General features: G+C 33.3%; 1 protein-coding gene across 4 annotated transcripts in view; it reads right to left on the bottom strand.

The window, feature by feature from the left end:
- The window catches only part of ADGRB3 (adhesion G protein-coupled receptor B3), a 741,588-nt gene that overhangs the window by 467,404 nt on the left and 252,278 nt on the right, over positions 1-21,906 (bottom strand). The window contains exon 1 of one of the 4 annotated variants that reach the window (XM_032274425.1): positions 2,378-3,924. The exons of the other annotated variants lie outside the window; for them this stretch is intronic. The gene's annotated coding sequence lies outside the window, so the exon portion shown is untranslated. Of the gene's footprint in view, positions 1-2,377; positions 3,925-21,906 lie in introns of those variants that run through there. 4 annotated transcript variants of the gene reach the window in all.

The following is a 21,906-nucleotide window of genomic DNA, read 5'->3' on the forward strand; positions in this document are numbered from 1 at the left end:
TGTGCCCCAATTAATTCCTCCCTGCTTTGCTAATCACATATAAGAGAATACTTTCCCTTTTAAAAGTTATATTTATGAAATTTATTGTCTCCAGCCTTCCATTATTTGATTATTTGGTAGTAGAACTTTCAAGAAAGGCAAAATTTAAAAAAAGAAAAAAGTCTGGGCATAAGTTAGGAACAAATGGAAGAAAGAAAAAATTAGTTGAGTAAAAGAATAGCTTCTATGTAATATATTTTTAAAAATTCATATGCTTAGAATTCTGCAAGGGATCTGTGCTTATTGAACTGTTACTGAAAAGTGGTAATAGTTTTCTGTGGTTTTACCAAAATCAAAGCCTAATGTATAGAATAGTTGTTGGTTCTGGCTCATAGGAGTTTAGACAGGGGAAGGAATACTAAGGGGCAAGAAACTGTGCTGCCTTCTTTTATATCAAGAAAATTACTAGGCCCTTAAGACCTGGTTTCTTAAACATGACAATGATGACTGGGCGAAGTGTGTTGCAGTGACAGTGCACGTAGTGTAATTAAGCAATGTATTTTGTAAGCACTAATTCTACCAATTCCTGTATGTAAGGAGAAAAGACTAGCACACCTTTTCATCTGTCATAGAAAATCCTCACGGAAAAATTAAACCATGGCACTGGACTGATGTGTCAGAAATTTTTTCCACATAATCTACCCAAAAGAACATCCCATGAGAAATCTGAGAAATCTAAATGTATGTTTGTTTTTGTCAGGTGAGATAATATTCAAGGCAGAAAATGGAAATTTCATAAAATATCAGTGTGTTTGACTTTGTAAAATCCATCACTATTTTCCATTACTGCCAACATCCTTTCATTCCAGTCAGTTATGTGTGCAGTATGTGCTGCCTAAACCATGTTTTGCCAAGCCAGTAAGAAGTATGTAATCACTCATTATTTACCTATTTTGGAAATTAACCATTTAGAAAATTTATACCTAGGCTGACTATCCAATATTTTCAAATATTATATGCAATTAGAATGTTTCTGGATATGAAATAGCACAACAATTTAGTAGTAATTTTTATAACAGTATGCTTCACCTTATTTCCTCTTGAATTCATAGTATAAGTTGTGTGTATGCCTATTGTTTTCAGCATTTATTTCAGAGTATATATTTACATAAGTCACCTGGGGGCTCTGATATTCACACTAAGGTAATTTTGGCAAGAGATGAGAGGGCAAAGGATGCTGAAAAGTTTATTCCATGCCTACAACTTAATTATGTAGTAAATAACCGTGTAATCTGTTCTAGCAGAAGGCAGTTCTCCAACTCAGTGGCAGCATGATCATAGGCTAAAATCTCTCTTCCAAGGTTTATTTCAACGGAGACTATGATCTTGAAATACAGGAGGTGTGAGTATGTCCATGGGTTTTGGTCTGTCACCTAGGTTGAAATGCAGTGGTGCAATAGCTCACTGTAAACTTGAATGCCTGGGCTCAGATAGTGATTCTCTCCCTCGGTTCAACTTCCCAAGTAGCTAGGACAACAAGCACCAGCCACCAAGCCTCGCTAATTTTTAAGTTTTTGTTGTTGGAGCAGGGTCTCACTATCTTTCCCAGGCTGCTCTCAAACTCCTGGCCTCGAGGGATCCTCCCACCTCTGCCTCCCAAATTGTTGGGATTACAGGTAGGAGCCACCATTCCCAGCCTTGGGATGGTTTTAAAAGTGTCATATTCAATTTTTAATGATTTCTTAAGTTTAAAACAAGTTGAAGTGTTCATTTTTTAAAGAATAGAACAAATTTAAGTAAATCATTTTATATTATTAGTTGGAATGTGATTTACATCTCTTAAAATATGTGTAATACAAATTAAATTTCAATATCTTACAAATTAAATGTCAACATTCCACACTGTAGCTATTTCTACTTATCAATAATCAATGTTATGTGAATATTATTGCTGATACTTTATAAGTCACAATATTTGAGACAAGAAATTCTTCAATAATTTGTGAACTTGATTATAAACTTGTTACATAATCAGAAGTTTGAATTGGAATTTTTTATTATTGTTGTCAATATAATGTATCTGAAAAGTTATTTTGAAGAAATGAGAATTAATATGATGTCCTGACATAACTAAATTCCTTATAAGAGAGAAGACATGAAAAATTCATTTTTTTTTCAGATGGGAAAACAACACTATGGTGGTATTTTTTTTTTAATATTTCACATCTATTGTTCTAGACAATTCAAATTTGTAACTGAAATATATAAACTATTGTCTAACCAAGTGTGTTTCTTCTGTAATGTTTATGTCCCATGTTTGAAAACAAAAATCTTCCTTTTTTTTAGAGTTGCTATTAACAGTAAGATTTAACAGATAATGTTATGGTTCTCTCCATACCTCACAATGGGCAATTTTCAAAACATTTCTGTTGCCTTTTAAGGTGACATTATCTTCTTCAGCTCTAATAAAAATTTAGGCCAATTGGATTACCCAAACTTAGGAAAAAAACAATTATTTTTGCTGTTGTTTTACATGGTGAATGTGAGTTGAGGTACACTTTTATCATAGTAGGCTTTCTGAATAATATAAATTCTTCATGGGTGGCTGATTCACATTCAAATGATTCTTAGTTGGCAAAGATAACATATTACATTAGTTACACAAGAAAAAAGAACATAACCAAATAAAAAGATGATCTGCTCTGGTGAAAGCAATGAAAAGCAAGTTATGAAATCAAATGAAATAATGTACAGCATAACATTATTTATGTACATATGGCTTATGAATATACAGGGTTATTTCCTATATCTTTATGTTGATGTTATCAGTGAAGTGGTGGGTAAATAACTATGTTCATGTATAAAACCCAAATGATTAGAGATGACTTCCATGTTTTTGCATATTTTCTCAATCTTTCACTGTGCTTCTTGATAAAAAGCAATAGGCTCTGGAATTCAGATACAACCAAAGTTACATGAAAGAAAAATTTGAAAATAATTGCCTTCAGTACAATTTTATGGCATTTCTTCCCCAGTCCAAGAATGTGTAAGTAGATCATTAAGACACAAATAGCTTAAAATATGACTTTTGATAGTCAATTGTCAGTTATAAAGATTTTGTCTGGAAATTAAGGGTCATAATAATGTGAGATCAAATTTATTAAAAAGTTAAAACACAAACACATATCCATTTGTTATTTTACCATGTATATTTTTAAGCATACAGACAAGCACATCATTAGATTAGGAGAAAAGAGTCATTACAGTAATCTATCTAGCAATGGAAATACTACTTCGAATTGTCAGTAATGTTTTCTTTACATGTCCACAGAAGTCATCTTCACTTAAGCCATTATTGCTTCTCAACAAACTTTTGGAATTATGTCCTACTTACGTGTAGCCAAAGTGCACTACTTGTTAAAAGATTCATCAAACCACTGCATCCTTTCTTACATTTTCCTAAACTTAAAACACCTGCTTTTCCAGTCATGCTTGCAAAAAGTCTCTCACCAAACCTACCTCAAATGGCACCACCTCCATGAACTATCTCCTCATTTACCAAATATAAACAACTTCTACCTTCTTTAACTTCTATTTTTCTTTGCTTTGAATTAGAAATGGACTTTCGTTATAATTATTAGATTGTCTTACTCCTTCTAGCAGATTATAAACTTCTAAGGAAAGGGAAGTATTACTTACGAATTTTAAAATCACCCCCTGCTTTGCATATGACTTAAGTTTAATATTTATTTAGTAAACAAATAAATTTTGCTTTAGGAATTGTTTCTCCAAAATGCAAGTTTCTAGATGTTGAGAACCATTCCTTTAACTTGCTTGAACAGTTCAATGGGGAGAAAAATAAAATTCCTTGTGAAGTACTTAAAAATTAGTTATGTATGATAATGATGGTCAAAATTTCTGCTGTCAAGAAAGTTATTACCTATAAATATTCAGATTCTTATTAAAATAATTTAAATACTGCTTAGTTTTAACATTAAATGTAACTGTCCTGAAACAAACCTTTATTTTTTAATAAGCAATTATTAATTAATATCTTAAGAACAAAAGTTACGAAGATGGATCAGAAATGGTTTCTGATATTCTAAAGCTCATAGCTCAAAGAAATCTACTAAACATGGCCTGATCCTTTGAAGTATAAAAAACTATTTATTTTAATCAAAATATTATTGAGCTACACTTGAGCCTCATTTTTCATATTTATTCCTAAATACTGGAATGCCCTCCACTACAATGACTTGCTAATTTGTCTCCAAGGAGAAAATAAAAATAATCCTTTAATACATCTCCTAAGAGAAACACAATTAAATATTTCGAGTCATACAATTGTGTATTGGAAGTGATATCTCATTTATCACAACCTAACAAGAAAGAATATTAAAATATAATTTGCTGACAGGAGAAAGATTCCATCATCTGACTAGCTTAAGGTATTGTAGACAAGTAAGTTCTGTTGAGAAATGATCATATATTTTCTGAAGAATGTTATTAGATTTAATGCCTTGTGGACTCATATTTAGGCAGGAATATAAATTATTACATTTGTTTATTTAGAAACAGAATTGGCATAGTGATTTTGCATGAAAATTTTTCCTGCATTCTGCAGTTGGGAGATATTTTGATAGTGAAGAGCAGCCCAGATTATCAGGATTTTGGTATCTTTCTAATTTCTAAGAGTTTGCCTTGATTTTAATGGCATTTAAAAATGTTATCAGATTTAAAAATTGTATTCTCTCACTTAAGTATTTATTTTTAGTACCTATATAGCCAAGTTTTCTGTGAAAAGGTAGAATTAAGAGGAGAAAAGACTGGAGTTTATATAATAAAAAACATTTCTACAATTAACATGACCTATTAGAAATTCAACTTTTAGAATAATCATAATTAGTTAAGATTATGAATAAAATTTTTAAAAGAGCACTTTTACTACTGATTATAAATATACTAATTTCATTTTCCTAAAGAACCATGAAAAATACAATAGATGATGAAAAGAAACTTCCAAAAAATCCAATAATGACAGTTATATAATAAATTAATACATATTGGGACATATTTAAATAAAATAAATCAATATTAAAAATATCAGAAATCTGATAAATCTATTATTAAAATTTAAAAGATTAAATTATTAAAAGAAAGATTATTTTTTTTTCTTATTATTTCTTGGTTTCATTCCTAAAGCTAGATATGTGGCTATAAGACCTAACATGCTATTTCTTATAGTACCAAAGTGGAACTTGCTTTTCAAAATACTTCAACAGAAATTTTATTGGGTAGCTGCGCATGACTCTGTTAAAAGAATGAATAATTTTAGGGTACTTCTAAAAATGGATAAAACATGAAATAGTCAAAGGGCACAGTGATAATATGATTACAGAAAAGTTAAAAATGTTCAAGAGTTGACAATGGTGTTATATTATCTAATTTATAACTTTTTGTAGAAGTGATTACAAAATATATTTGGTGTATTTGGACAATAATGCTATATTAATCTAACTTTGTTCCAAGTAAAAATGGTGAAATAATTATATATGATAGATTTTCTTTTGGAACTCCTCAAATATTTGTTTGAAAATTATACAATGAGAATGATTCCAGGAAATTCAGAGGATAATCCCTTAAGTTATCATTTTTATACTTATTCTGTTTGCCATGCAGGAAATATTAGTAAGTTGTACAAGCTCTTCCATGTAAGAACTCATCAATGTGAGTAATTGTGCAGGAATTGTTTCTTATTTCTTATCCATTATACAATTGCATATTATGATCACATCTTTCTGAGATAACTACTGAATTCTTATAAATCAGCAGTAATAGTTTGCTTAAAAATATGTTTTATTTGTTGTTGATGAGAAGCACATAAATGACAAACACAATTCTACTTTCAGCAGTACTAGCAGTTGAATGTCTTTTGTTGTTGATTTGTTTCAGATCTTAATTTAGCACATTACCATATCAGTGGCAAAATAAGATGCTTTACTGTAATTGTTAATACCTTTACAGTAGACTAAAACTCTTACAGTATGCAATTTTAATACCCGTGTTGCTAATGTGTCTCTTGACAAGAGCTTAGAAAGTCAGGAGTATGAGAAAGTAACCTGAGTTGTCCCTGGATGGTTATTTCTATATTTTCCAAACCAGAAGATGGCTTAGTGGCCTTTCTGCCAAGCTTTCTGACATGCATACTCTGCCTTCAGAGAAGATTTTATAGGGGCTTCTAAAAGGAAGGACACTTCTCTGGCTTATCTCTGGTATGATATTTTTAAATTCACCAAAGCTTAATATTATTTATTATAACAGTATCATGTAGAATAATTTAAATTAAAGCAATATCACTGTATACATATTTACTGAAATAACTTAAAATATTCCATAAAATAATTTGTACATGATTTTATATACTACTATTGGTACATTATTAGTATATTATTAGTACAAAATAAATACCACCCTACAATTGAAGGTTAAAGATTAGATTAATGCTTGCTTGATCAAAAAAATACAAGTGGTAGATAAAATATATTCTTTTTCATAAAACACTGGTATTTAGGTAGTTCTGCCACATCTTTATTGTACTTCAGTTGCAATCAATTGAGTTGAAAGGTCTCCAGGTTTACTTTTTGTACCTGGAGGTAAGGAAGAAGGATTTCTTCTTTTACATATTTTTACTTTACCCATTATCTTCATACAAAAATGCTTCTTATATGAGTGTGGCAGATTTTTGTAAAAGGCTTAAAAAAAAAAAAAAAGAAAGAGAATCTAGAAATACCAGAGTAGTTCTGGTCACATTTTACCATTTATCTACCCCTATATTTTAGTTTATTACAAAATGTTTTAACTTGAAATAATATCATTTATATACACTTAATGAAATAAGTATCAAACCTGACTTTCTTAATAAGAATGATTCTACTAAGACATGTATATAGCATTTATAATTTCTAAAATAACTCTAATGCCATCTTAACTATTCCCTTAACCTTATAGCTTATTTTTCCGAAACAAACTAAGATGCATGGAAAATATTTTCAGTATTTTTCTAGTATGTAAAAATTCTTAAAATCAATTAACTAATATCTGAGCTTGTTTTCATAAGTTGTTATTAGCATTAAAGCACAAATGATATTCTATAGAGAGATCTACAAATAATCAGTCTTTTCAAACCTGTTTCACATGCTAAAGATAGTTAAGGCCATTTTAACTGGGATGAAGGTTAAGGCTCAATGTGGAGGGGGTGGAAAAATAAGCAATCAGGAGATGCAGCTCATATTTCAGATCACCATGCCTTAAATTCCCTACACCTGTTTCCTATTCTTGCAAAATGAGATACTGATCTCTAAGGTCTCTTTATACTCTAAAATCACATTACATTCTAAAATTGAAAGTTGATTCATGAAAATATAGGCTATCTCTCAGCACCAAGAGTGGTAGAAGACCTGGCCAAGCTCGATTAACAGGTCTGTACACAGACATACACGCATGTGTGCACATGCACGAGTCTGAGTAACGTAAGAGTTGCTTGGCTTCTTCAAGTCATTTTCTCAAATCATTCAGTGTTGAAGTTATCTTGATCCATGTCTAAGCACTAAATCAAGGTTTACTTTACAAGTGAAGTCTCAGCTTGCTTAATGCTTATTTTAAAAAGTGTATCTATGCTGTAGCTAACATCCACATTGGACAGATTTTTTTTCTGTAAGAGGGATTTTTTTTTTTTTCCCAAAGGCGCTTGGGAATGAATACATTTCACTCATTCAGAAAACGTTAAATGAGCACCCATTACATTCCACAAAGGATTCTTGGCACTGGAAATGTAGCTGTGAATATACCAGACAAAAATCTTGTTTTTGAGAGAAAAACATTTTTGTTATTTTTAGTCTGATATATAAGGTTTATGAAATAGTGAATGAAAATTAAATTTACAAGCCAGCCCTTTGGAAAGATTATTTATAAGTAGTAATATATACATTTCTTTTATAAATAACTTTTAATTTAGTTTTTCATTCATAAAGTACTTCAGATAAAACCAAGTGTGTATCTCATTCATATTATTCCACAAAATTTGTTTAAAGGATGATTTAAATTAAAACTGTGGACACAAAAGCCATGTCACTACAAAGCACACAATATTGTGGGCTTACTGGTCTCCTTTGTATTATTTTTACAATTTTCTTTTTTTTAAAATTTATTATACTTTAAGTTCTGGGGTACATGTGCAAATTGTGCAGATTTGTTACACAGGCACACACATGCCATATTAGTGGTTTGCTTCATCCATCGACCCGTTATCTACATTAGGTATTTCTCCTAATGCTATCCCTCCCCAATCCTCCCACTGTCTGCTATTCCTCCCCTAGGCCCCCAGCCCCCATGCCCCAGTGTGTGATGCTCTCCTCCCTGTGTCTGTGTGTTCGCATTGTTCCACACCCACCTATAAGTGAGAACATACGGTGTTTGGTTTTCTGCTCTTGTATCAGTTTGCTGAGAATGATGGTTTCCAGTTTCATCCATGTTCTCTCTTGAACTTTAATAGTATTTTTTGTTATAAACCAATCTAGCCTCTCTATACCTCAGAAGAGAATATCTGTCTTTTTTTCATTCTATTCTCCTATTCTTATATATTTAAATATATTAATTTTTAAAAATTGCCCAAGAAGATATAACTGTACTTGAACTACATCACTCCCTTATATTTTCCTATTGCTCGACATGTATGTTGTCTTCAAAGATTTTCCTACCTGAAGAGAGTCACCTAAAGTGGTTTTGCTGCGAGGAATAGCAATTTAAACTCTGCTAGATATTGCCACATTCCACACTCCCCTCCAAAGTGTTTAGTGTTTATTCTGATATACTTCACTACATGTAGCATAGGAAGGGCAGATGTTAACTCTTCTTCATCTGTTTCTATTTGATTTCTATCAACATACAACATCTCTCTTTATTCTGATTCGTGCTTTTCATGTTTACTCCAATTTTGTCCGATATAAATGTTATTATTCCTGTTTTGTTGATACACTTTTAAACATAAAACACATACTTTATGTTCAGCCCCTTAATGTCATTTTGCCTCAAGCATGTATCTTATACATAACATATATAGTTGGATTTTAAAGATCCCATCTGATCCTCTTCCTTTTAATAAATAAATGTGAATTAAACACATTCACATTTATTTATTAAAATGTTGAACATTTCTCTTCTGCCTTAGAATTTGTCTTCAACATGTTTTCTTGTTTATTTATTCCCCTTTGCTAATTTTTTTAGACTGATAGGAATTGTCATTGCTACATTTTTGTCTAGATATCCTAATTTAATTATTTAAAAGTGTTATACCTTAACGTTTTACATGTACATAAAGTGTATTCAGTGTGGCGATTCCTCAAGGACCTAGAAATAGAAATTCCATTTGACCCAGCAATCCCATTACTGGGTATATATCCAAAGGATTACAAATCGTTACTATAAGGACACGTGCACATGAATGTTCATTGCAGCACTGTTTACAATAGCAAAGACCTGGAACCAACCCTAATGCCCATCGACGATAGACTGGATAGGGAAAATGTGGCACATATACACCATGGAATATTATGCAGCCATCAGAAACGATGAGTTTGGGTCCTTTGTAGGGACATGGATGAACCTGGAAACCATCATTCTCAGCAAACTGACAGAAGAGCAGAAGATCAAACACCGCATGTTCTCACTCATAGGTGGGTGTTGAACAATGAGAACACATGGACAAAGGGAGGGGAGCACTACACACTGGGGTCTGTTGGGGGGAAATAGGGGAGGGACGGTGGGGGGTGGGAAGCTGGGGAGAGATAGCAAGGGGAGAAATGCCAGATGTAGGTGATGGGGAGGAAGGCAGCAAATCACACTGCCACGTGTGTTCCTATGCAACAATTTTGCATGTTCTTCACATGTACCCCAAAACCTAAAATGCAATAAAACAAATAAATGGGGGAAAAAAAAAAAGAAAAGAGAAAACTGGGACAATAGCTAGAGGGAAGACCTGAGTGAATACTTGGGAAACTTTTTAACCTAATTTGCTAAACTAATTTACAGTTTGCAGACAATCAAGGAACTGCTGTGAAGCAAGGAGACTTAGGGGTGATCCCATTACTACTCAGAGCCGTGGAATGATAAAGTTGAAGATGGAGGTCAGGACCAGCCTGCAGCAGGTAAGCTCCGAAGTAGGACACAGGTAATTGACTGCTTGACCAACCAGGCAGAAAGGGACGCCTGCTCGAGTTGTCATTGCTATTGTGATTAAAATAGATCATAGGCTATTTGCTACAAAATACTTCGATTTGCGAGTTACTTTATAATTTTAATTCAAAATAAAGGAAGTGTTTTTGCTCAATGCCAATGGATAGAAAATAAAGAGATGTATCATACAGTAAGAAATAGAGAAAAAAAAAAAGAAATAGAGTTAACTTTTAATTATTATTCATGCCAGAGGCTCAGAAGGAGGCTTTGTGAAGTTCATGTCACCTGAAAAAAGGATAAGCCTAGCACTAAGGAAGCAAACTTCAGAATTAATTAGATGACCTTATATGTGTACCCTAGATAATTGTTTTTCTTTAGGAGTAGAACTCGAATAAACCACAACATGGTTTTAGATGTACTTTTTGGGACCATTAAAACAGGTCATTACATAATACTTACATAATAAAGCTAAACACTGACCAGATAATATAAGATACAGGTAACAGCCCCAACAACCTAAACATACATTTTCTTCATTGTGATTTTGTCCAGCATGAGCCAAGTTGGCAGTCCACACATGGTGGCCGTATTCAGCTTTATAAATGGAGTAAAATTCAATGCCCAAGTAACATAAACAATCGCATTAACATGCTCCATGCTAAATTAAGAAGGAAGAAAGATTGACATTTTTAAAAGTCCCAAAACAACTGAAGTGATGAAAATCATAATAAAAGTTCATTAGATTGGGCGTTTATTGAAGGAATGCCTTTGTGGGCTAGTGTCAGCATTTGAAACAAGATCATGAGAGAGATATGAAAGCAGAAAATCAAAAGAATGGATTCCTGGATGCCCATGAATCTGACCTGGACAACATAGTGAGACCCTGACAATTAAAAAAAAGATGCCAAGTGAGGTGGTGTGTGCCCATAATCTCAGCTACTCGAGAGGCTGAAGCAGGAGGATCACTTGAGCCCAGGAGGCTGAGGCTGCAGTAAGCTTTAATTGTGCCATTACACTCAAGCCTGGGTGATAAAGCAAGACACTCTCTGGTAAAGGAGCCAAGATCATTAAGGAAAGCTTTTTTTCAGCTTACCATACAAATGAGAAAAGACTCGCAAGATTATATTTAGTTACATGTAATTTTGTTTTCACTTTTATAGCTAGTTGTAGTCCCTATAAGGTCTTAATTGTTGTCTTTTTTTGTGGCCTTTTTCAAGACTAAAAAACTATATTAATCACAACTTTGGTATTGAAATCTGAAGAATAGTATCTTACCTGTTAAGTTTTTATTTAAATCCTTTATTCTATGTTTATTTAGGGGTATTTTTGATTTTTTCTAGCATAATATTGGAGAGGACAGCAGTCAATTGTCCTTGATTATAGATTCATAATGAAGAAAACAGTTTCTAGTCTACAGTTTCTTGCTTAATGAAAGATAAATTAAGATCACTTGACATTACCATGTGTTAACAACCATTCCCTAAGCAGAAAGTACAGATGGCTTAATTTGTTGTCTTAAAAAGGTTTCAGAGAACAATGTCTCTATTTTTAGTACAACTTTTGTTGTGATAACAGACACAATCTTCAGTAAATAAAATACATGAATATGTATGTCTGATCTGCCATTTTGAGTCAGAGGTAACAGTGTGAATACCTGGTTACTCACACACTGATTTCAGAATATATATAAAACTTATGGCACAAAATTGTGGATTCTATACTCCAAGATGATATTATTAAAAACCTAATGCCACTAGTGATAAAAGGTTTGTAGTGAGTCATCCATAATCTGTCATGTCCATTTCATAATAGATCTTAACATGAATTCATATATTGAGAACAAGGTGTCTCTTATAGCTAAAAAATATAAATAACATTAAATATTGCCAACGTTATCACTTATCCCATTTAAAAAATATACAAGTTTTAAAAACAATATTAAACATTTTGAAGAAAAAATCTTAACTATATCATCATGCTACCTTGACAACATTGTTTTACTTTTTGTGTATTCCCTACTAGTATTTGTCCTTATGTATGTATTTGCATAATTTTGCTTTCTGCTTTTCTGTTAAAGATTATTTTACAAGAATTTTTCATTACACCATGAAGTATATATAGCTATTTAAAGGACTTTGTAACTTATATTTAATGTATGACTTTTTTCCTTATTGTTTGTCATTTAAGTCATTAAAATTATACAGTGGTACTATAGGTAAGGACAAAATAAATATTTTAATTTAAAAATTAAAATAAAACATCCTTAGTGTTTTTATAATCAGCATCTAAGATGATTCCCAATGACCTCCACCTCCTGACACTTACACCTTGTGTGAATCCACTGGATTTAGTACCTGTGTTTAGTGACTCACTACTGCCAAAAAGAGTATAGCAGAGGTAATGATGATTGAGTTGTAAAAAGACTGTGGATTCTTCTGTGTTGAAAGTTGAAACTTTCTCTTGGATTATTTGTCCCAGAGAAAGCCAGCTATCATGTTCTAAGGCACTATGGAGAGGCCCATGTGACAAGGAGCCAAGGCCTGTAAATAACAACATAAGTGCACCTAGAAGTGGAACACCACCCCGCCACCCACCAACATCAGTTGAGTCTTCAGATGAGACCATATTCTGGCCAAAGGCAACCTCTTGAAAAACTCTGAAGCAGAGGCATGTAGTTAAGCTGGGAACTTCACTTTTGGCTTATAAAAACTGAGATAATAAATGCTTATTATTATATACTGCTAAATTTGAGGTGATTTGTTACTTAGACATAAATAACTAATATAGACTTGGGAAACAGAGTTCACGGTAAGAACAATAATTTCATGAGCATGAAACTATTAGCATGTTTTATTTCCTGGGAAATGATTTTTTTGGTTAGCAGTTATTATCTTCAAAATATCAAAATAAAGCACTCTATAAATCAACAGATGATAGTTTTGGAAGAAGCATTGTAGGGAGGGAAGGCAATTCATATACAGAGTAAGTGTCTATTTCAGTATGAAGTGCTGTTCATTCTATGATGGAAATGGTTCAAGTGGTTGATGCTCCAGGGTACTAATGCTACATCATGGACCCAGTGTTGGTCTTTATTGCTGGTAAGTCGGGTATTCAGTAGTAGATGTAGCCAGATTGTTGTCAATGAGTGACAGTTCATGTTGCTGTTGAATGTGTAACCTCCATCCTTGTCACTATGATACTTTGTTCATGAGCTCATTGGGCAATGACAAAAATGGCTGAGGAAGGACACTGATTTTTAAATTCACAGAATGGGTCATCCTGTCTACTTGTTTAATAAAATGTTATTTTTCTGCTGAAGTCAATCTTTGATGAGCATTCACATGAGATTTAGATATCTTCAGACTAGCTCCCTATTTGGAGAGGTATATCCACATACCTCTTCCCCAGACCTCCTAATGGCTGCTTTCCCTGTCATGTTCCCTGTAAGTCCCTGAATACCTAGCCAAATATTTACTCATAGCCTTTGAATCTCTGCAGACCTGTGCTTCTGGTTATACAGCAATAGATAACAACTGTACGTAAGCACATTCTCAGAAATAAGATAACGGAATCAAAATAAATTGCCATTTTTATAGTTTTAGTTATTGTTTTCAGATTGCTATTAGGCTTTTCACTGCCACCAACAATATGAGTATATTCATTTGACTGTCATCTTACTATTATTATATATTTCTAAATTTATAATTATATATAATTATACAGGTATGTGTACGTACAGTCAATACATTTAGCTGATATTTACTGAAAAACTATTGTATATGGAACACTGCCTTTAATGTCTCATTAAAAAAATTTCTTGATTACTCTCAAGGCAAAATGTAAATCTCTTTTTTTTGGTTGTTGTTTAATCTCAGGTATATTATTCATGCCTTTTTTTAGTCAGCTATTGAACTCTTGATTTAAAATACAAGTTCCTTAGAGTTCTTCATGTATTTAAAAATTTTAATAGAGTTATGTAATACTTATTGTTTAGACAGAGGTTTAAAATGTTTATTAGTTTTTTATTTTCTTATTTTACCATATTAAAACTTAGAAAAATACTCTGCTGATACTTAATATTCTTATTAGAATATTTAATTTTTAATATTTAACATTTTAGTCCATTCGGTCTATAGTTTGGTATATAAATATGATAGCAACTGTACAAGAATGGCAAAAGCATTTATCTAAGACACAGTTCTATCTCGCAAAACTTTTTCCAAAAGCCTTTCAATGTCAATTGTTAGTAGCTGTCAACTAATTTTTAAAACATTTAAAAAAATTTTTTAGATTAGTCTTATATTTACATAAAAGTTGAGAAAATCATGCAGAGTTTCCATATATATTACAAGCAATGTCTTCTAATGTTAACATCTTACATTAATATGGTATATTTGTCACAACATTGATATTACTGACTGAAGTCTATACTGTTTTTTGTTTTCTTAGACCTTCCCCAATGTCCTTTTTCTGTTCTAGTATCTCAATAAAGTTATCACATTAGATTTAGTATTCATGTCTCCTAAATCTCTTTACTGTTACAAATTTTAGACTGTCGTTGATTTTGATGACTTTAATGGTTTTGAGGTATACTAGTCATGTATTTTCTCAACTGCAGTTTGCCTAATATTGTACTCATGATTAGACTGAGGTTATGGAGGAAGATCATTCTCATTACATCACATCAAGGGTATATGTAATTAACATGAATTACCACTGTTGATACCTTGGTTACTTGTGTTAAGTAGCATTTGACTGATTTCTTGACTGCAAAGTTATTCTGTTTTCCTCTTTTCCACACTGTACTCTTTGGAAGAAATTCACTACATGAAGTCCATATCTTAGTGGTGGGAGTCATGTTCTACCTCCATTATTTTTAAAAATCATGCCAGTAATACCTTTCCTCACAAAGGAAATACTCTGAAGTTTTGCTATAATGTTGTGATGGTTAATTTCAGTATCAGCTTGTCTGGATTAAGAAATGTCCAGATAGTTGGTAAAACATTATTTCTGGGTGTGCCTGTAAGGGAATTTCCAGAAGAGATTAGCACTTAACTCAGTACACTGAGTAAGGAGATTTTCCCTCACCAGTGTGAGTGGGCATTATCCAATTCATTGAAGGCTTAGTTGAAACAAAAAGGGAGAGGAGAAGCAAATTTGCTGTCTTCTGGAGCTAGCACATCCTTCTCCTACCCTTGGACATCAGAGCTCCAGGTTCTCTGGATTTTGGATTACCAGGCTTAAGTGGCCCCCAAGTTCTCAGGCCTTGGGATTCTGTCTGAATTACATCACAGGCTTTCCTGGTTCTCCACCTGGCAGATAGCATATTCTGGAACTTTTTGGCCTCCATAATCCTGTGAGATAATTCCTACAATAAATCTCTTCTTATATATCTCTATACATATGGAGATATACATATATATGTATATATGTATTTATATATAATATATATATTATATAGTACATATAATAAATATATTATATTTATTATATATTTTATAATATAATAAATATATAATTATTATATAATTTATATATATTATATATTAAATATATATAATATATATATGTATATATATGTATTTCTGTTTCTCTGGAGACTCCTGACAAATACTAATGTGTTTCTCTGCTTTTCCTTTCTTTCCTCTTTTCTTCCTTCCTTCCTTTTTTCTTTCCTTTCTTTGTCTTCTCTGTCTCTTTCTTTCTCCCTCCTTCCTTCCTTTCCTCTCTTTCTCTCTCCTTCCTTCCTTCCTTCCTTCCTTCCTTCCTTCCTTCTTTCCTTCCTTTCCTCCCTCCCTCCCTCCCTCCCTCCCTTTCTTCCTTCCTTTTATCTGTCTTTTTTTACTTTCTTTTGAGACAAACTAACCTCTGTTGCCCAGGCTGGAGTACAAGTGATGCTGTCCTGGCTCACTGCAGCCTTGAACTCCTGGGCTGAAGCAATCCTCCTGCTTTCCAAAGTGCTGGCAATATAGGCATAAGCCACCACACTCAAACCTCTCTGTATTTCTTGTGCTAGACAAATTAAATCTGAAGTGTTGCTTCACAATAGAATTATCTTCATCCTGTTTCCTTTCTGCAATATTTTTGCACTATTTAACCACCTTCCCACTAGCTACATGAACACTGATTAGGATCAGTTGTTTGGTTTATCCCTAAGTGTGCCTTAGCATGACTACCCTGAAATAGGACTGAAAACTGAAGTCTAACATTGGTCTTGTAACCCTCAGAGGAGCTGCCTGGTGTGGCTTTTATGTGTAGGCAGGGAACAAGAGACTTACTTGTTTACAAATACTATGAAAATTAGATTAGTTTGTTTAAAGTTATGGGCTCTGATTCTACAAATCAGATGTTAGAAATAATTCTCCCTGTTAAGAGTATTATTGTGAGTGGCAACAGAATGAAGGTATCTAGCCCAGTAGACAGGCATTTTTATCTTTGATCATCAGATGGAATAAGGCAATGATTTTGAATGTTACTTTTCCTTAAAATTCCTAGTAAAATGTTGTGTTCAACTCCCATCTTCTTTCTCATTCCCCTAATTGATTCTTCCCTGTCCTCATATGCTTTCTGCTTCTCAAGCAAGGAACAGCTTTGCATCAGTGAAACTAACATATCCACCAGATTTTACCTTTTCAGTTATGTTTAATGTAACAGGAAGTTTAGTTTACAGAAGTTATAGTCAATCAAAAAGAGAAGAATTGGATCTTGACTAAAGCAAAATTCTTGGCATTTTCTAATTGCTTTATAATTGTTAAGTTGCCACTTTTGAAAAATTTCAGCTATTTTTCTCCTTTATAAAAAAGTAATAAATGAGAACAGTTTTATATTGAGCAGAGAGAAGAGAAAATTTTGCAACCCTTCCTGACAGTAATCTCTGATCCAGGTCCCAAGGTCATTTTGATTTTTCATTTGGTATTCCCCGTACAAGGTAGTATGTATCAAGGCATAGCGGACATTCAGAAACTATTATAAACTGTCCAGTTCTTTTATATACGTATTTTTAAAAACGTAACATAATTATTAGCTGTCAGGTCAACAAGTTCTAAGAGAAGTCTACCTTTCAAGTCCTACTTGTACCTAAATTCTATCCTCCTACTCCTTACCAAGCGTGTATATTCCTCTTAAAGGAAGCTACCAGTTTCATTGTTCTTTAACAGCACAAAAAATGAGTGCTAACTTCATTTCTGGCTTGTGTTCTTAAGATTTTAAGTTCCCCATGTGAAATTGTAACCCACACAAAGAAACAATATTTTTTACTTTGCCCCTGACCCTCTACTCCATATTTTTAACAAGAAATAATCATAAATTTTGTTTTTAAAGTTAGGACTTTGATACTTTATGAATTTTTGTCTGCTAGTGCAGATCAATTAAAACAATAAATTATTTCTTTAAGAATACACAGAATGATGACAGTTCAGGAGAAAAAATTACACTATGTGAATTCCCAAGTCCCATTTCTAGGCATTCATTGATCTGTTTTGAGTCTTAACATTCTGTACTTTAAAAAGTTGTTTGGTGATTTTGCTCATCAGGAAACATTGGAAAACAATAATCTGAACAAGTGGCACATTGTGCAATACAGTAATCCCTTCCTAATATCAAGTTTCAAGACTATAAGTCTTTATATTTATATACTCATGTTTTAAGATATGAAATATTTTCATGTAAGAGAGTTTATTCCTCTTTAATCAGAGTATATGACAACTACTGTTCTACAGAGTACAAGGGTGATCTACGAAGTAGTGCACAAATAGATTTGTTGGTGCATGGCTAGAACCCCAGACCTAGAAAGATGTCATCACGAACATTTGCAAAATCCTGTACACTAAATACACGTTTTTCAAGACTTGCAAAAATAAAGCAAAGAAAAATGCAAATGCTAAATACATTATATTTCAAGTCAGTGTGACTTGTTTCAAAGACTTCAACAGGAAGTATAATCTGGATAGCATTGAACTCAAACAAAATTAGTCTCAGGAGATTCAGCAGCTTATGAAACCAATACGATATTGAATTACTGAAGGAGATGCCAAAGGAGAGTCAAATCTGGGGGCGAATTATTATACTAATGAATATCGTCTTCAGAAAAAAATACATTCAACAATTTTTATTTACTGTGTTTAAAAAGTATATTAATACCACTTAATGATTTTCTCCACTAACTGTTTTTACCTATGAGATCTTGATTTGGACAAAAGGAGACCATGATGCTTTTTGATAACCCAAAGCATGCAGTTAGGGATTGCCTACTGATAATGGGATCTTGTCTGATTATAAACACTGAACACTGAATTTAAAAATAAGTTCATTCACATAGCAAGAGGATTAATAGTTATTTGCAGTAACAAATTAGGCTTGTATCTTAACTCATGATTTGAAGTGAAATGTTTATGCCAAAATTACTGGGCTCACCGCATGTTTCTTAGACTCATTTAAATTTTTGAGAACAGAAAGAATTAGTATTTTGATGGAGCTATCTAAATAATTACTTCATCTGCATTTCACAGGCCATGAATGCAATTTTTTTCTATACCAACCAATCCATCTGTGTATACAACATGAGTTCATACGGTAATTATCTACTTTCTAATATGCCCCTTTGGGTAAGGGAGGCAGATAGAGAGAACAGTGTGCAGTCTTTGAGAGCTCTTCCTATAATATTCAGCACTTTGGAGTTATCTGTTTTTTTATTTTCTCACATTTTCTAAAGAGGTATAATCTAGAAAAATTAATGACATAAACATTGTAACTCAATATAGTACAGGAATCTTTCTCTAGAATAGATGTCCTGGAAGTTCAACAATTAAACCAGCAAAACTTTACACAGGTCATATAATAGGCCCATATTTTATATCCAAACTTATCATTTAGAAGCTAAAATAAAGCACCATTTTGCTTTTTCTAAATGTGGGGCATTGGTCAGCAAGCAATGTATTTCTACATGAGGACATATTAATGTTATCTCATTCAGTAGACACCATGTGCCAAGCAATGGGTCATGGAACAATCATGCTTAATTCTGTGTGATTAAAAAATTATTTCAAAAGAAATGTTATTTCATATCAGTATTCATAAGATTATCTACATTTGGGGAAAAATGTACCAGGATTACTTTTTACATCTAAAGATTAACTTTATATTATTAAAATATATCATTTAAAAATAAACCCTGTTATTGATACATACAGCATCTATGCTCATTTAAGACATTTTATGGTTTTCAAACTGACTTTGAGGGTAATGAAGTTAAATACCAGACTAAGTATTTGAAGAAGAAAGGCTTGGGACCATAGCTGCAGGAGATATATCTGGGGAGCTCATTGCTGCTATATTGCCAGATACGGCACTGAATCCAATAAATGTCAAGCGACCTGTAGAGCGAAGATTTCCTATATATAAAGCAGATCTGATACCATATCAGGACAGTCCTGAAGGTCCAGACCATTCTTCTGCTTCATCTGGGGTCCCTGACCCTCCCAAGGCTCGAACTTATACTGAAACTGTCAGCCATCACTACTTGCTCTTTCAAGACACAGATTTGGGTTCATTCCATGATCTGCTCCGGAGAGAACCAATGCTGCGCATGCAGGAGGGAGAGGGGCATTCTCAACTCTGCCTGGACAGGCTGCAGCTGGGGGCTATTCATAAGGTACGTTTCAGCCCAAACCTGGACTCCTATGGATGGCTGGTATCTGGGGGGCAGTCAGATCTGGTTCGAATCCATTTTGTCCGTGGACTTGCCTCCCCACTGGGCCACCGTATGCAGCTTGAAAGTCGAGCCCACTTCAATGCTATGTTCCAACCATCCTCCCCCACTAGATGGCCTAGCTTCTCTCCAACCAGCCATCACCTTCTGCCCACTCCCTAGCTTTGGTCCACGACAGACCCTTGGAGTGAAGTCGGTCAAGAACAAATGGCCCCTATGCACAGAGCCATAGGAACTGGGGGCCTTCCCTGGACACTGATCATGCCAGGCCTGGACCTTTAGGCCTGCCTCCCAGGACTCCTTAGATCCCACTCTTTCCACAGACTTCTGTGATCACAGCCCCCTGCGGGCAGGGGGGCTCTCCCTCCACAAACTCTCAAGGCTCCTCAGCTTAAGACTATGGCTCATGAGAAACACTCAGGCCTGACCTAGGCTTGGGAGTCAAACTGCTCATATTGAGCGTATTGTTAAGTGGGTGAAGCTTAAGTAAAGGTACTGGGTGTTTTTGCGACCAAAAAAAAAAAAAAAAAGTACACTGTTTGAATAAAGTTAGGGTTAGAATTATAATCTGTTTATAAATTCCAATGTTATTTTCCAGGCCCTTAATATTTACAAAAGCTATACATTGCTATAACAATTTAAGTACATAGAATGTAATTTTTAACTTATATTTGGAAATAAGTTAGTATTAATTAAACTCATATTTTGAGATTAAAACATGCTCGCTTTGTTTTGTAAAAGCATAATACTTATTATAGTGTATTCCTTTCTATTGTCCTTTCTTTCTCTCTCCTCCTCTTTGTTTCTTTTCTTTTTTTAAAACATTCACAGCAGTGGGACAGAAAGCACAACAGTGAAAAAAAAAAAAAAAAAAAGAGCTGGTTGTCCTGGAGACAGGTTTTCTTTCTTTCTTTGTAGGTAGATATGTACCCTCATTTTGAATACTAAGGAAAAATACTGACTTTCATATATAATTCTTTTTATATTTGACTTTAAAGATATATCTCAAACAAGGTCTTTTATTTTAAAAACCTAAAAATATTACACCATCAATTTCATTTCTAGTGAAATAAAATTTTATTTAAAGTACCAATTTCTGGTTACTTAGGTAATGAAAGCAATTTGATAGGGCAGCTGCTTTATTTCACTAACTTGATGAAAATAAACAACTATTTTCTGGGTAATAAATCAGTCTTATTTTTCATGCATTTCCAAGCAATAGCAGATCCTTTCTCTTTCTCTAATAAACTGCCCATCTGAGAGTTTTGTTTGATTTTGTTTTCTACATAGTAATGACAATGATGTTAATCTCTTATTGTTATTGAAATTCCAGAAAATACCCTGAGCAAAAATTTACCAATGTTTTTGAGGGTCATAGAGGTCCAGAGAATAAAACGAAGGCAGGCATTAGAGGAGTAGCTAAGTAATAAATTATTCCTGTGGTGCAGAAGTTAGGTGGAATAGAGAGGGTGGGGACTCTATTTGAGACTTTATAAAGTACAAAAATTATGTAACTTTCTTCCCCATTAAGTACTGTCCAAATTGCATCTTTCAACTGATACTATTTCAGTTTCTTCTGTCCTAATAAAGTTTTCGAGGTATATATTTTGCCAATTTGTCTATATAAGTTTCCGAGAATTTTTTGCTGAAATATACTGACAGCAACAATAAACTTGTTTGGAACCTTCTGCTTAGTAGTTACATATTCTTTAATGTGGTAGTCTTTTTGGTATTTATCAACACCCAACCAATATTCATTGCACTACCCAGGCCCTCTGAGAGGTATGAGAAATGTAAGACACACAGGATACCTGCTCTTAGAGAGTTTACAATCCAGTGGTGGAAGCTAAGGAAAATAAATAAATAAATGAATAGAAATTATGATCTATGCCATAAAGGAAATAAAGCGTGTTGAATTGAAGGCTAATAGCAATGACCTGGCTAATTCAGATAAGGGGTTCAAGGAAGACCTCTCTGAGAAGTGACACTTA

This window comes from Sapajus apella, unplaced genomic scaffold, assembly GCF_009761245.1.
Source record: "Sapajus apella isolate SASKATOON/1434 unplaced genomic scaffold, GSC_monkey_1.0 scaffold6, whole genome shotgun sequence".
Lineage (NCBI taxonomy): Eukaryota > Metazoa > Chordata > Mammalia > Primates > Cebidae > Sapajus > Sapajus apella.